Here is a 12,881-nt window from a genome sequence, read left to right on the forward strand (position 1 = left end):
TACCAGGTCACCTCTACCTTCACTCTTATACTCCCTGGGCCTCCTGTATATCTTCCAAAGTGGAGGGTAGAAGGGGAAAAATTTGGATTTAAGATCTGAACACCTGGGGACTTCCCTGGTAGCACAGTGGTTAAGAATCCGCCTGCCAATGCAGGGGACACGGGTTTGAACCCTGGTCCAGGAAGATCCCACATGCCGCAGAGCAACTAAGCCTGTGCACCACAACTACTGAGCCTGCGCTCTAGAGCCCGCAAGTCACAACTACTGAGCCCATGTGCCACAACTACTGAAGCCTGCGTGCCTAGAGCCCGTGCTCTGCAACAAGAGAAGCCACTGCAATGAGAAGCCGGCGCGCCACAACGAAGAGTAGCCCCCACTCGCCACAACTAGAGAAAGCCCGCGTGCAGCAACGAAGACCCAATGCAGCCAAAAATAAATAAATAAATAATTTTTTAAAAAAGATGTGAACACCTGGGTTCAAATCTTGACTCCATCACTTCCCAAGTGTTTTATCCACAGGAATTCTTTTTTTCTTAAATTGGAGTATAGTTGCTTTACACTGCTGTGTCAGTTTCTGCTGAAGAATTCATTTTTAACTCTGTCTCACTTACCTTCATCATCTGTAAATAGTTGTTATAATATTGTTTTTAGAAATTTTTTTATATTGAATCAAAATATCTCTCACTTCTTTCCCTGAGTCCTGATGGCTCCCTCTGAGCTACACTAAGTCTACTCTTTATTCTACATAGCATCTCTTCAACTATTTGAAGGCTGATGTATTCCCCATAAGCCCTCTTTTCTCTGGCTAGCAATGGATGCTCCTCATTCCTTCAGGTGGTTTGCCTATGTCATAACTTCAAGACTACTTGCCCTGGGTCCCAGCCAACTTGTCAATGTCCCTTTTAAAATCAAAGGCCTAAAGGGAAAACTTGAAGGTGAGGGAATTGTCCTATATCTTGAGTGTGGGGTGCCTATGCAATTGTCTACGATTACCAAATTTTACCAAACTATACACCTAAAATGGATGAATTTTATTACATTTAAATAATACCTTAATTTTTTAATTAAGGAGCCGAAATCAGTAGAATTTATTCCTGAAACTTCTAAAATGAAAAAAGTTGGATGATCAAAAGAAAAGGCAGGACTTCCCTGGTGGTCCAGTGTTTAAAACTCTGTGCTTACAATGCAGGGGGCACAGGTTCAATCCCTGGCTGGGGAACTAAGATCCCACATGCCACGGGGTCAAAAAAATTAAAAGGCAGCCTTCACAGTGGAGCTTACACTCAGTCCCCAATCAAGAGACTTCTCAAACTCATCCTTTACCCCAGTCCAGATGGGATAAATAACCACAAGCCCTCGAACTGGGAATAGAAGAGGCCTTGAAATATAGAGACAGTACTGGTTCAAAGTTAAATAAAAATGAGAAGTTGTTTGGTTTTTTTTTTTTAATGACAAAACTCTTTCCCACTGTTATGTGGAGCTGAATGAGATTTACCAGATCAGTGGCTCTGATCTGGTTAATGCAGAAGGGAAAATAACATTGTCTATTGTGTGTCTAGTAAGCCTTTATATCTATTATTCTGTTAACACTCAGCATGATCTTATGAGACAATATCCCCTTTTACAGATAAGAAGGCTTACATTCATCTGGTTAATTACCCTGTCTGAGATCTCCTGGCTCAGAGGGCTTAAAGAGCCTGTCTGTCTCCTTAGGTAGTACTGTTTTGCCTCTACAATAAGGCCTCCCACTATCCAGGGAAGGAATGTGCTCTACTTCCCTAAAGGTACTCAAGCAGAGGCTGATGTTGACCTGTGTCATGTTACAGAAAGATGTCTTGCATTGTTAGGAGACTGGAGTAGGCGATTTCTTGGATTGCTTCCAACTCTAAGGTTCTGTGCACCTAAATGCTGTGGGTCCTGCCTGTGACGGTATAGTTGAATCCTGCCCTGGTGTGTGCATAGAGGACATGCAGATAAGAGTTATGAGCATGGGATTTGGCATCAGATGCTGATGCCATTAATGGCAGATTTAAGATCTTAAATCTGCCATTAATAGCTTTATATTTTTTATTGTGAGCTCAAGTTTGTCTGGGTTTTGTCTCTGGAAACCTTGGCAGCTTGAGTGGAGGGTTTTCTGTTGTTTTTGTCAAGCAGCACCTCTCCATACCCATAGAATGATGAGGAAAGGCATGAAAAACCTGGGGTCAATTTATGTTAGTTACTTGCCTTAGTGTTCCCAGATCATGAAAATAATTAATGTCAGTTACAGCACTAGCACCTCCTAAAGGCAGATCTGTGGTTGGGAATTTGCAAGAGAGGATTCTTTTTTCTCCCCAGAATCCAGGCCCAGACAGATGGTTTCCTTGTTATTCCTGATCCGCTTTACCCTGTCCTGTTTTTTCCATGAACATATCTCCTTTTATCATTATTTATATGTTTATTAATTATTTTCTGTCTCTTCCCCACCAGAATATAAATTCCCCAGGGGTAGGGATTTGTACTTGTTTTGTCACTGTATCCCAAGTGCCTGGAATATAAGCCTAGTTTATAGCAAGCTTTCAAAAAATGAATTGAATGAGTGAGTGAATAAATGAATCTCTTTTTGTCAACAGGACTGCTTTTTATCCCACCCTTTCACTGAGAGTGTAGCCTTCTGAGAGTCTGGTGTCCATGCAGGGTCTCAGTTCCTAGGTCCTTTCTCTTGTCCCAAAGTGACCCTGAAAAACAGATTGCTTGGTTACTGGTTTTCAGCTTTCTCTTCACTTCTGGAACTTAGAGATTTCTTTCCTTTCATCCACATTCAACTACCTATTTGAAAAAAAAGTTTGGTATATGTTACCCAGTATTTCTACGAACTTTGTAGAGAAAGGTTTTTCAGATTATCTAGTCTGCCATGTTTCCAGAAATGATTCTATCACTTAGTAGTTATTTTTCCTCTCAAACCCCCAGCTTCAGACAATACTACAAAGCTACAGTAATCAAAACAGCATGGCATTGACACAAAAACAAACATATGGATCAATGGAACAGAATAGAGAGCCCAGAAATAACCCACACACCTATGGTCAATTAATCTTCAACAAAGGAGGCAAGAATATACAATGGAGAAAAGACAGTCTCTTCAGCAAATGGTGTTGGGAAAGCAGGACAGCTGCATGCAATTCAATGAAGTTAGAACACAGTCTCACACCATACACAAAAATAAACTCAAAATGGCTTAAAGACTTAAATATAAGACATGACACCATAAAATTCCTAGAAGAGAACATAGGCAAAATATTCTCAGATATAAATCATAGCAATGTATTCTTAGGTCAGCCTCCCAAAGCAAAAGAAATAAAAGCAAAAATAAACAAATAGGACCTAATCAAACTTATAAGCTTTTGCACAGCAAAGGAAACCATAAACAAAATAAAAAGACAACCTACAGACTGGGAGAAAATATTTACAAATTACGCAACTGAAAAGGGCTCAATTTCCAAAATATACAAACAGCTTATACAGCTCAATATCAAAAAAAAAAAAAAACCAATTAAAAACATGGGCAGAAGACTTAAATAGACATTTCTCCAAAGAAGACATATAGATAGCCAAAAAGCACATGAAAAGATGCTCAACATCACTAATTATTAGAGAAATGCAAATCAAAACTACAATGAGGTGTCACCTCATACCAGTCAGAATGGCCATCATCAAAGTCTACAAATAATAAATGCTGAAGTGGGTGTGGGGAAAAGGGAACTCTCTACACTGTTGGTGGGAATGTAAATTGGTGCAGCCACTATGGAGAACAGTAGGAGGTTCCTCAAAAAACTAAAAATAGAACTACCCTATGATACAGCAATTCCATAGCTAGGCATACATTTGAAGAGAATGAAAACATTAATCTGAAGGATACATGCACCCCAATGTTCATAGCAGCATTCTTATTATTATTTGCGGTACACGGGCCTCTCACTGTTGTGGCCTCTCCCATTGCGGAGCACAGGCTCCGGATGCGCAGGCTCAGTGGCCATGGTTCACGGGCCCAGCCCCTCCGCAGCATGTGGGATCTTCCCAGACCGGGGCACAAACCCATGTCCCCTGCATCGGCAGGCAGACTCTCAACCACTGCGCCACCGGGGAAGCCCATAGCAGGCTTATTAACATAGCCAAGATATGGAAGCAACCTAAGTATCCATCAACAGATGCAGGAAAAAAGAAGATGTAGTATAGATAATGGAATATTATTCAGCCATAAAAAAGAATAAAATTCTGACATTTGCAACAATCTGGATGGACCTAGAGGGCATTATGCTTCATGAAATAAGTCAGAGAAAGACAAATTCTGTATGTTATAACTTATATGTGGAATCTAAAAAATAAAACAAATAAATGAATATAACAAAACAGAAACAGACTCACAGATATAGAGAACAAACTAGTGGTTACTAGTGGGGAGAGGGACAAGATAGGGGTATGAGATTAAGAGTTAAAAACTACTATGTATAAAATAAATAAGTGACAAGAATATATTGTACAGGGACTTCCTGGTGGCACAGTGGTTAAGAATCCACCTGCCAATGCAGGGGACACGGGTTCAAGCCCTAGTCTGGGAAGATCCCACATGCCACAGAGCAATTAAGCCCACAAGCCACAACCACTGAGCCCGTGAGCCACAACTACTGAAGCCCATGCACCTAGAGCCCGTGCTCTGCAACAAGAGAAGCTACCGCAACAAAGAGTAGCCCCCACTCGCCGCAACTAGAGAAAGCCGGCATGCAGCAATGAAGACCCAACACAGCCAAAAATAAATAAAAGTAAATTTATTTTTTTTAATGAATATATTATACAGCACAGGGCAAGATAGCCATTATTTTGTAGTAACTTTATTTTTTTTTCTTTTTTCTTTTGGCGGCATGGCGCAGCATGTGGGATCTTAGTTCCCTGACCAGGATCTAACCAGTGCCTCCTGCAGTGGAAGTGCAGTCTTAACCACTGGGCCACCAGGGAAGCCTCACATAATAATTTTAAATGGCATATAATCTATAAACATATTGAATCACTATGTTGTATACCAGAAACTAATATAATATTGTAAATCCACTGTAGTTCAATAAAAAAAAAATTCCAAGGCCGATGCCCTTTCTACTACACCAATCTGCCTGGTTTAGTACAAGATTCTAGCCTCCACCCTTCACATTTGAGATATTGCCTGATATGCTCAAATTTTTACTCCAACTTCAGATCAGATTATCCTTGTCTTCTTTGTAGCTCATTAACTTACTCAGAGCCTGACATTTTAAGCTCCAGTGGTTTTCTGTCCCTGACCTGAGTCAATGTTTATGACAATCTCCCCTTTTACTCCCTATGTTACTCTGGCCTTATCTAACACCTGAAGGAGCAGTCTGTGTAGTCTGCATACCTTTGGAGGGATTTATTAGGCCAGGGTCCAGATGCTGGACCTGAGATAAATGTTTTACAGCAGTGAGAGGCAATGGGCAGGAGGAAGGGCAAAGCCATGGTCCTCGGCTGGTTCACACATTGTGGCCCCACATGATTGCTGATCTAAACTTTCTAGTTTTATTCAGCAACCAGGTAGCAGGTCAGGGCAGGCCTGAGGACCCCTGGAGAGCTGTGACTTATTAATACTTGCAAGCTGACTGCAAAGGATACTTTAGCAGTCATTCCCTCCCTCTTCCTTTTCCCAGCTGAGGGGTCAGAATACACAGTATTTTTCCACTGGGGGGAAAGAAACTGACGTGCAGAGCAAGAACAGGCCACGTCCTGGGTTCCTGAATGTACCAAAGTTTGGGCACTCTCGGAGTATGGATTAGGGTCTCTACTTGCCTCTTTCTGAAAGACACAGAAATGGAGGATCAGTGGTCCTTGGGAAGTTTGGACCCTGTCTGAAAGAGCCAGTTTCTCAGGGGCCCCAGAGGGACAAGCTTGCGGATAGGAAAACAGCAAGGAAAGTGCCAGGGATCTCAAGGCCAAAGCCTCAGCCTGACTCCAGCCCTCACAGAGAGACTGAGGAGCAGCCCATCCATGGGTGAAAGGCCAGTGAGAGAGAATCAAGAAAAGGAACAGCCTAGTGGGCCCAAGTATGTGGCATGATTTAAAGACACCCCTGCCTCAAAGTATTGCCTCCTTCAGGATGGTCCCAGAACTTCCTGACACTCTAGTTTGGAGAACAAACGAATTCATGTGCACCCTGTTTTTCCCCATTGCTTAGAATTCTAACATGCCAGAAAAAAAACAAAACAAAACAATACTCATTATCCACTGAAGACAGTACATCTTCTTCTCAAAAGCCCAAGTCAGATTAAGGATGATCCCACCTGATCTGCCTCAAGGTGGAGTACAGCCTCTATGCTCCCAGCCAGCTATGGGAGGGCTGAAATTCTACCCTCAGAAGTGGATCCTTTGTTAAACACTATCTTTTCCTTTCCACTACATCAGACTGGAAATATTCCAAAGGACAAAATGTGAAGTCCCTGATGCAAAGACTTGGGCATCAGGAAGGCCTGGGATTCCTAGCGGCTGTGGGAAGGCTGAAGAAGTGCAGATGTCACAAAATGTGTGAGGCTACTTTCCTACCAACTCCGTTGGCCAAAGACAAAGCTTGGCAGGAGGCTTAGCAAGGAGCTCAGCACTGGGACTCACAAGCCTGCAGCTTGTGGGGCAGCTCTCAAGGGGCGATAATTGGAGGAGGACGGGGATCTGCAGCTCTACAGCCACGTGCTACATGACGTTGGCATCCAAAAGGCAGGGAGATGCCAAGAGGAACCATCTTCCTATTTGCTCATACAGCACAGCGTGGCTTTGTGGTGGCGGTGAGGGGACAGCCCAGCCCAGAAGACAGACAGAGCTGCAACTGCAGCCATTTCTGCCATCAGGCTGTTGTGTCCTGGAGAAGCTCAGGTTATCCCCATACAGATCTGCGTGTGGAGCAGGTGGCAGTGTTTGGGCTGCCGAGCCAGCAGTTCTGCAGGAGGGAGGCCTGGCTGCAAAGGAACCGCTGTCCTCTGTGACCAGGAAGAGACAAAACAGACTGTCCCTCATACCAGTGAGTTGGGCAGACAGATTTTCTCTGCCTTCTGTTTAAAAGACAGAACTTGAGGTCAATATTCCCAGTGAGCCATTCACTACAGGCTGGAAGTTAAAATTGAAACTGAGAGGTGTTGTTCTCAGGGCCTGCCCTGTCGCCCTGATACCCACACCCCTGAAACTGCCACCATGTCCACACAATAAAACAGCCCTGACTCCCTCCTCATATGATATTACCAAGGACTCTGGGCAAGAGGCCAGTGGAGACAGCGGCGGGATTGAAATGCCTACGCGGCTTTGCTCTAAGTGCCCTCTGGCCCTGAGGTTTGGTTTCCTTCCAGAAAACTATTGGCTGTGCCAGAGGGGTCAGTTTGTCCTTTCCCAAGGGAGACTCTGGGTCTCCCACCAGGCCCGTGGAGCCAGGAAAGGCTGAGGGCAAGGCAGAGAAGGGGAGTAGATCCCTTTTCTCCGTCAGCCTCTGACGTGCTTCCTTACATGGCCTGTCACCCAGGTTGCTTGCTGACTGTCACGCCCATCACAAAGCAAGTGTAAGGCCCAGATCAGACCAAGGTTCAGAGGTGCTCTCCCCACCCAACACCCCACACACTCACACACAGTAAGAGCCACGTGTAGATGCAGCCAGGTGAGCTTCAAGGGGAAGTGTGCCAGAATAACAAAATTTTCTCTACATGCAGATGTGGTCTCAGGCATCTTCATTGCCTAAAAGTCTGACGTGGTGGAGTGAAATATGGAAATTAGTCACAAAAGCTAAAGTGATCTTTGGCTTCAGTGAATATACTAAGCTCTGACTATGCTGAGGCCGGTGGCAGGTCTGAGGCCCAAACACACTTGACAAGGGAACTTTACAAACTAGACTCTGGAGGAGAGTAACAAGGATGAAAGAAATATTGACACTGTGCCATAAGGAAGAGTTGAAGGAACAGGATACTTAGCCCAGAAGGGAGAAATGTTAGCTAGAATGATTAGCTTTCTTCACAGATTTGATGAGCCCCCATGTAGAAAAGGAAAAGCAGGTGATGCTAATAGCCAACATTTATTGAGTACTTACTGTGTGCCAAGCACCAGGCTAATTATTTTACACACATTTTGTCATTTAATCTAAACATCAGTGCTATTATTATTCCCACTCTACAGATGAGGAAAATTCGGATAGGTTAAAAGTCTTGCCCAAGGTCACATACCTAGTGGTAGAGTCAGCAGATGAGCCCAGGCCTGCGACTTAACCACCATCCAGAGACATGTTCTGTGTGGAGCCCTTAGCAGAGCGAGATGCAGTGGTTGGAAGTGAAAGTGAGGCAGATCTGAAGGCAACATGAGAAAGATTTTTTTTTTTTTTTTTTTTTTTTTTTTGCGGTACGCGGGCCTCTCACTGTTGTGGCCTCTCCCGTGGCGGAGCACAGGCTCCGGACGCGCAGGCTCAGCGGCCACGGCTCACGGGCCCAGTCGCTCCGCGGCATGTGGGATCTTCCCGGACCGGGGCACGAACCCGTGTCCCCTGCATCGGCAGGCGGACTCTCAACCACTGCGCCACCAGGGAAGCCCGAGAAAGAATTTTTAAACAACTGGAGGCAACAAAGAACAGTGGGCGGGTGCTTTGGGTGGTCATGAGCTACACACCACCAGAGAGATGAAAGCAGAGCAGGCAAGAGGTGTTACGTAAGACAGTTTGCAAGGAGAATTACAGCGGCAGCAACAGCACCTGGGAACTTGCTAGGAGTACAAATCCTTGGACCCCACCGCAGCCCTACTGAATCAGAAACTCTGTGACTGGGCCCAGACACCTGTATTTTAACAAGCCGTCCAGGTAATTCTGATACACGCTCAAGTTTGAGAACCACTGGCATAGAAGGTTCTGTACCCGGCAAGGGACTGGACTAGCTGACAGTGTTAGTCCCTTCCGTCTCTAACACCTCACAGTTCTATAGAGGCGAGATACAAATATGATTTAACATCTAACCAGATTTTCTTTTAACATTGAGCGCATTCTAGTAATATCTTGGAAACAATATATCAGCTGCTAAATTGTGTGATTGGACTCAGGTAACTTAGATATCCCAAGGCTGAGAAAATAAATATTTGGAAGGCTGTGGGCAAGGGGCTGCCCCTCCAGCCCCACCACCTCCCCCCCCCCACCCCGCCGACAAGGAAGCAGCCTACATTCTAGCCACCTGTCGCTCCACGGGTTTCCAAACAAACCCCGTACGTCCCCGACTCCTTGTTCGTTCCTGTTGTTCCTCTATCTGAAAAACACTTACCTTTTGAAATTCCCCCCTTTTCTGAAAGCTCAATTCAAATGTCACTGTCCATGAAAGTTGCCAACAGTATCTGGTGCACGGGGCAGCCTTCCTTCCCTCTCTGCTTCCTGGGTTTTCTCTCACTTCTGGGCAACTCGCAGCACCTAGAGCGGTCAGCCTCGTCTCACAGGGGTGGAGCCTCTCAGCGGAGCTGCGTTCACCTGGCGCTCAGTCATGTCAGCCCCCCAGCGCCTACCGTACGATAATGCTCAGTGAGGAGGGATAAGAGGCAACATTTTAGGAAAATGATGTATGCAACTATTTACAAGATGAACCGACGCTGCCTGACTGGTGAGAAGGGAGCCCTCTGTGATTCAGTTTCAAGTCCTGAGGTCTTTGCAGAACTTCGAGGTTTTTGCAGTAACCACTGTGAATACATGTGTGCGCTGCAGGGGTGAAGGTGCCCCACCTCCGTGCAGCTACAGCCCTGTTATCTTCAACTCCTCTTCATGTTCGTAACCATCTTCGTTGCATGATCCCTGGATGGTGTGAAATACTGAATGCCCTCTCAGCCAACCTTCTAAGTATCCCACAGAGACAAGCATGGACCAAGCTCCTTTGTAGAGAACAGAGAGGTCATAAATTAGACCACTAGTGTAAGGACAGCAAAGAAGGATGCTGGGTCACCAGATACCAGGCCCAGTTTAACAGCTTATGTCTGCAGGGCCAGGTGTCCTGTGGGCTGTGGTGGACTGGCCCTGTGACCAGGATGCTGGTGAGAGACAGGGAAATGGGATGAAAGACGCCCCTCCCCAACAAGGGTTTCTATACCCCAGGCTCCTGGAATTGACTCATTCTATTGTGAAACCTGAATACTTTGGTGGAGTAACAAGGTATTCCTGATGCCTGTCTCACCTGACAACACTTGGGATGATGGCTTCAATGGGGCCACGTGAAAGGACCTCGAACCCCAGAGGTCCTATTACAATTTTGGAGCAGGGGGGCACAGAGCACTACAAAACAGGAATTCCCGGTCCACACAAGGGTGAAAGGGACTCTAGATTAGTCATGAAAAATTTCCCCCAACCCCACTTGGCCTCCTGGGCAGCACAGCACTGGCTGGTAATCATGACAGGTGTTTGCTGCAGAACCAGGAGACTTCCTGTTGTGCTGGGCCCCCTCTGGCACAGAGCCTGGCCCACTCTTGCAGAGGTTAGAACCCAAAGCTTCTCATTCTCAGGCCAATGCTCTTTCCACCAAAGTGCACAACCCTAGAATTTAGGAATAATCGTTGCAATCTCCCCAGCCATCAACAACCAAGGAGGAACAGAACAGAATAGAAATAGGTGAGGGGGTCACAAGTGAAGAAATAAGGTCATTCATCCATCCCTTCACCCGCACATACAGGACCATTTTGGCCACGCTCACCCCTCATCTCCCCTGCTCCCCTAGCCTCCCTGCATTGCTCCTAGCCCATCTTCCCCTTCATCCTGCAGCAGCTCTGTTCTCTGTCCTACTTCTAAGCAAAGTCTTCTCTCAGGAAAAGACTAGGCACCTTTCTTTATACTTGAGGGCACATTCTGTCCTTATATCTTCTAGTTATTCTATTATCAGTCTTATCCTTAGTATGAACTATCAAGTGAAAAAGCTTTCTCCCCCAAGGCGAAGAAAACAGTTTCAAAGAGTGGTTTTTCCCAGCCCTTTCAGCACCTTACTCTATTTCTAACATGCAACCAAAAAAAAAAAGAGGAAAAGGAAAAGGATAAAGTGGCAGAGGAGGATGTGGAGGAGAGACAGGAGAAAAAATTTCACAGTGAGGGTGGAGGAGGAGGAGAACAGCAGGAAGACCCCTGACTGCTAAAAAAGAACCCATTCTCTGGCTTTCAAAGGCCATAACTACCAGTAATGAAGGCACCAGCAATGACAGAAGTGGGAGATGGAGTTTTAACAAAAATGAAGAACAAGTCAAGGGCTGAGAGCTCATTCAAAGTGCTTTCACCAGAGCCCCCAGCCTGAGAGCAGGAAAGAAGAATTTCTGTCCTGAGGTAAAGAGCCCCACTGGGGACCTGGGGTCTGGGAGCAGGGATGGGACAGTTGACAGGACTGCTCAGGCAAGGACAGGCTTCCAGTGAGGTCCCTGAAAAACCCCGTTTCTTGAAATGTTCTTTGCCCTCAGGAGCCTGGGAAGAGAAGTGTTCTTCATGCCCAAGGGGCTGGCATGCCCACTCTTCTCCAGGGGGCTTTCAGGGATACAGCCTGTTCTGACAATATCCTCAAATGGGAAAGAACCGCACTGTGTGTTCATGGGAGGGAAATCCAGGTGAACTCCTTGAAGTAACTGTACCTGACAAAGCCTAAATTCCTGGTGCTGTTTTAAATCCTCCAGGCTTCTTTCTTCTGTTCAGTCTTCATGGGGGATGAATGACAAATGTTTGTTCTTATCAATGAAAAGGAGATAGTTACCAGAGGAAAATTACCAAGGTTTGAATAAACTCTCCTCTAGATCCCTCAAAGCCTGGCCTGGGAAAAGCCACTGGGCTCCATGGAGCTTGGCGCTCGCCGTGTGAGGCACCTTGAGGGAATCTCACATCCCAGATGTATGCTCCTGGGGTGATGCAAAAAAGGGAGACTTTGGGTCACTGGCACGTTTTGGGCAGAGTAAACCTGGGAATTCCAGGGTGAATGTAATGGTTTGGAGATAGTTCTCCCCAAGTTCCAGAGTTATACACTTTAGTGGGAAGACCCTTCACCTAGGAATCAGGAGACCTGGTTGCCTCAGTTTCCCTACATGCAAAATGAGGACCCTGTCCTGCAGGAGCTCTTAACTGAGGGTTCATGGAATCGTGAATCGGGGGGAAACATTACATCTTTATGTTCACCAGTCTCTAGTTGAAAGCATTTGCTTCAACTATGAATGTAGGCAACAAACCACATTAGAACTTGCCATCAATAGAAATTAGTTACTTTCAAATCTCCTTACGGTCGTCACAGATTTCTCAAAATGTCCTATATGCTCAGCACTATTAAGAAATTACAATAGTTTATTAGGTTGATGCCACATCTAAAAAGGCATGTATACTACTCTATCACACATTCTTCTAATGTTTGGACAACCGTTTTGAAATAATTTGTTTCTTTTGTTATCTTATGTATTTTATTTTATGAATCTTTTAATGTTATTCTGAGAACAGGCTCCACAGGCTTCACGAGACAACAGAAGTGTCCACAGCACATTTATGTTAAGGTTGAGAAGCCCTGCTCTAGTGTGTTGAGAAGGGTCGGAGCCGGAGGCCTGAGAAAGCAGACAAGCACTCCAAGGGCCTCCTGACCCTAACTTTGGCTTACATACAAACCTGGCTCTACTCTAAGGAATTTGCTGTTACGGTGATTTCGGAGATCCCATCTCTGGGCCTGAGGCATCTTTTTCACTTTTGTGGGAGATCTGCAAACAGAGGTATTTGTGGAGCGGATTGCTAGTGTTCCAGCTCCTCTGACAGGCTAGGTCTGGGCTTTGGTAGAGGAGAGAATGGAGCCTCCTTTTTACAATCTTGTCCCCACCAGAAAACCTTGGGCACAGCTTCATGTGTCATTTAATCG

The 12,881-nt window shown here is 45.4% G+C and overlaps 2 protein-coding genes across 2 annotated transcripts in view; one reads left to right on the forward strand and one right to left on the reverse strand.

Annotated features, from left to right (window-relative positions):
* PDZK1 (PDZ domain containing 1) overlaps window positions 1-12,881 on the reverse strand; it is a 47,350-nt gene that overhangs the window by 33,643 nt on the left and 826 nt on the right. The gene's annotated exons all lie outside the window — the stretch shown is intronic.
* CD160 (CD160 molecule) overlaps window positions 1-12,881 on the forward strand; it is a 43,313-nt gene that overhangs the window by 11,491 nt on the left and 18,941 nt on the right.

The sequence above is a fragment of the Kogia breviceps genome, chromosome 1, assembly GCF_026419965.1.
Source record: "Kogia breviceps isolate mKogBre1 chromosome 1, mKogBre1 haplotype 1, whole genome shotgun sequence".
Classification (NCBI taxonomy): domain Eukaryota; kingdom Metazoa; phylum Chordata; class Mammalia; order Artiodactyla; family Physeteridae; genus Kogia; species Kogia breviceps.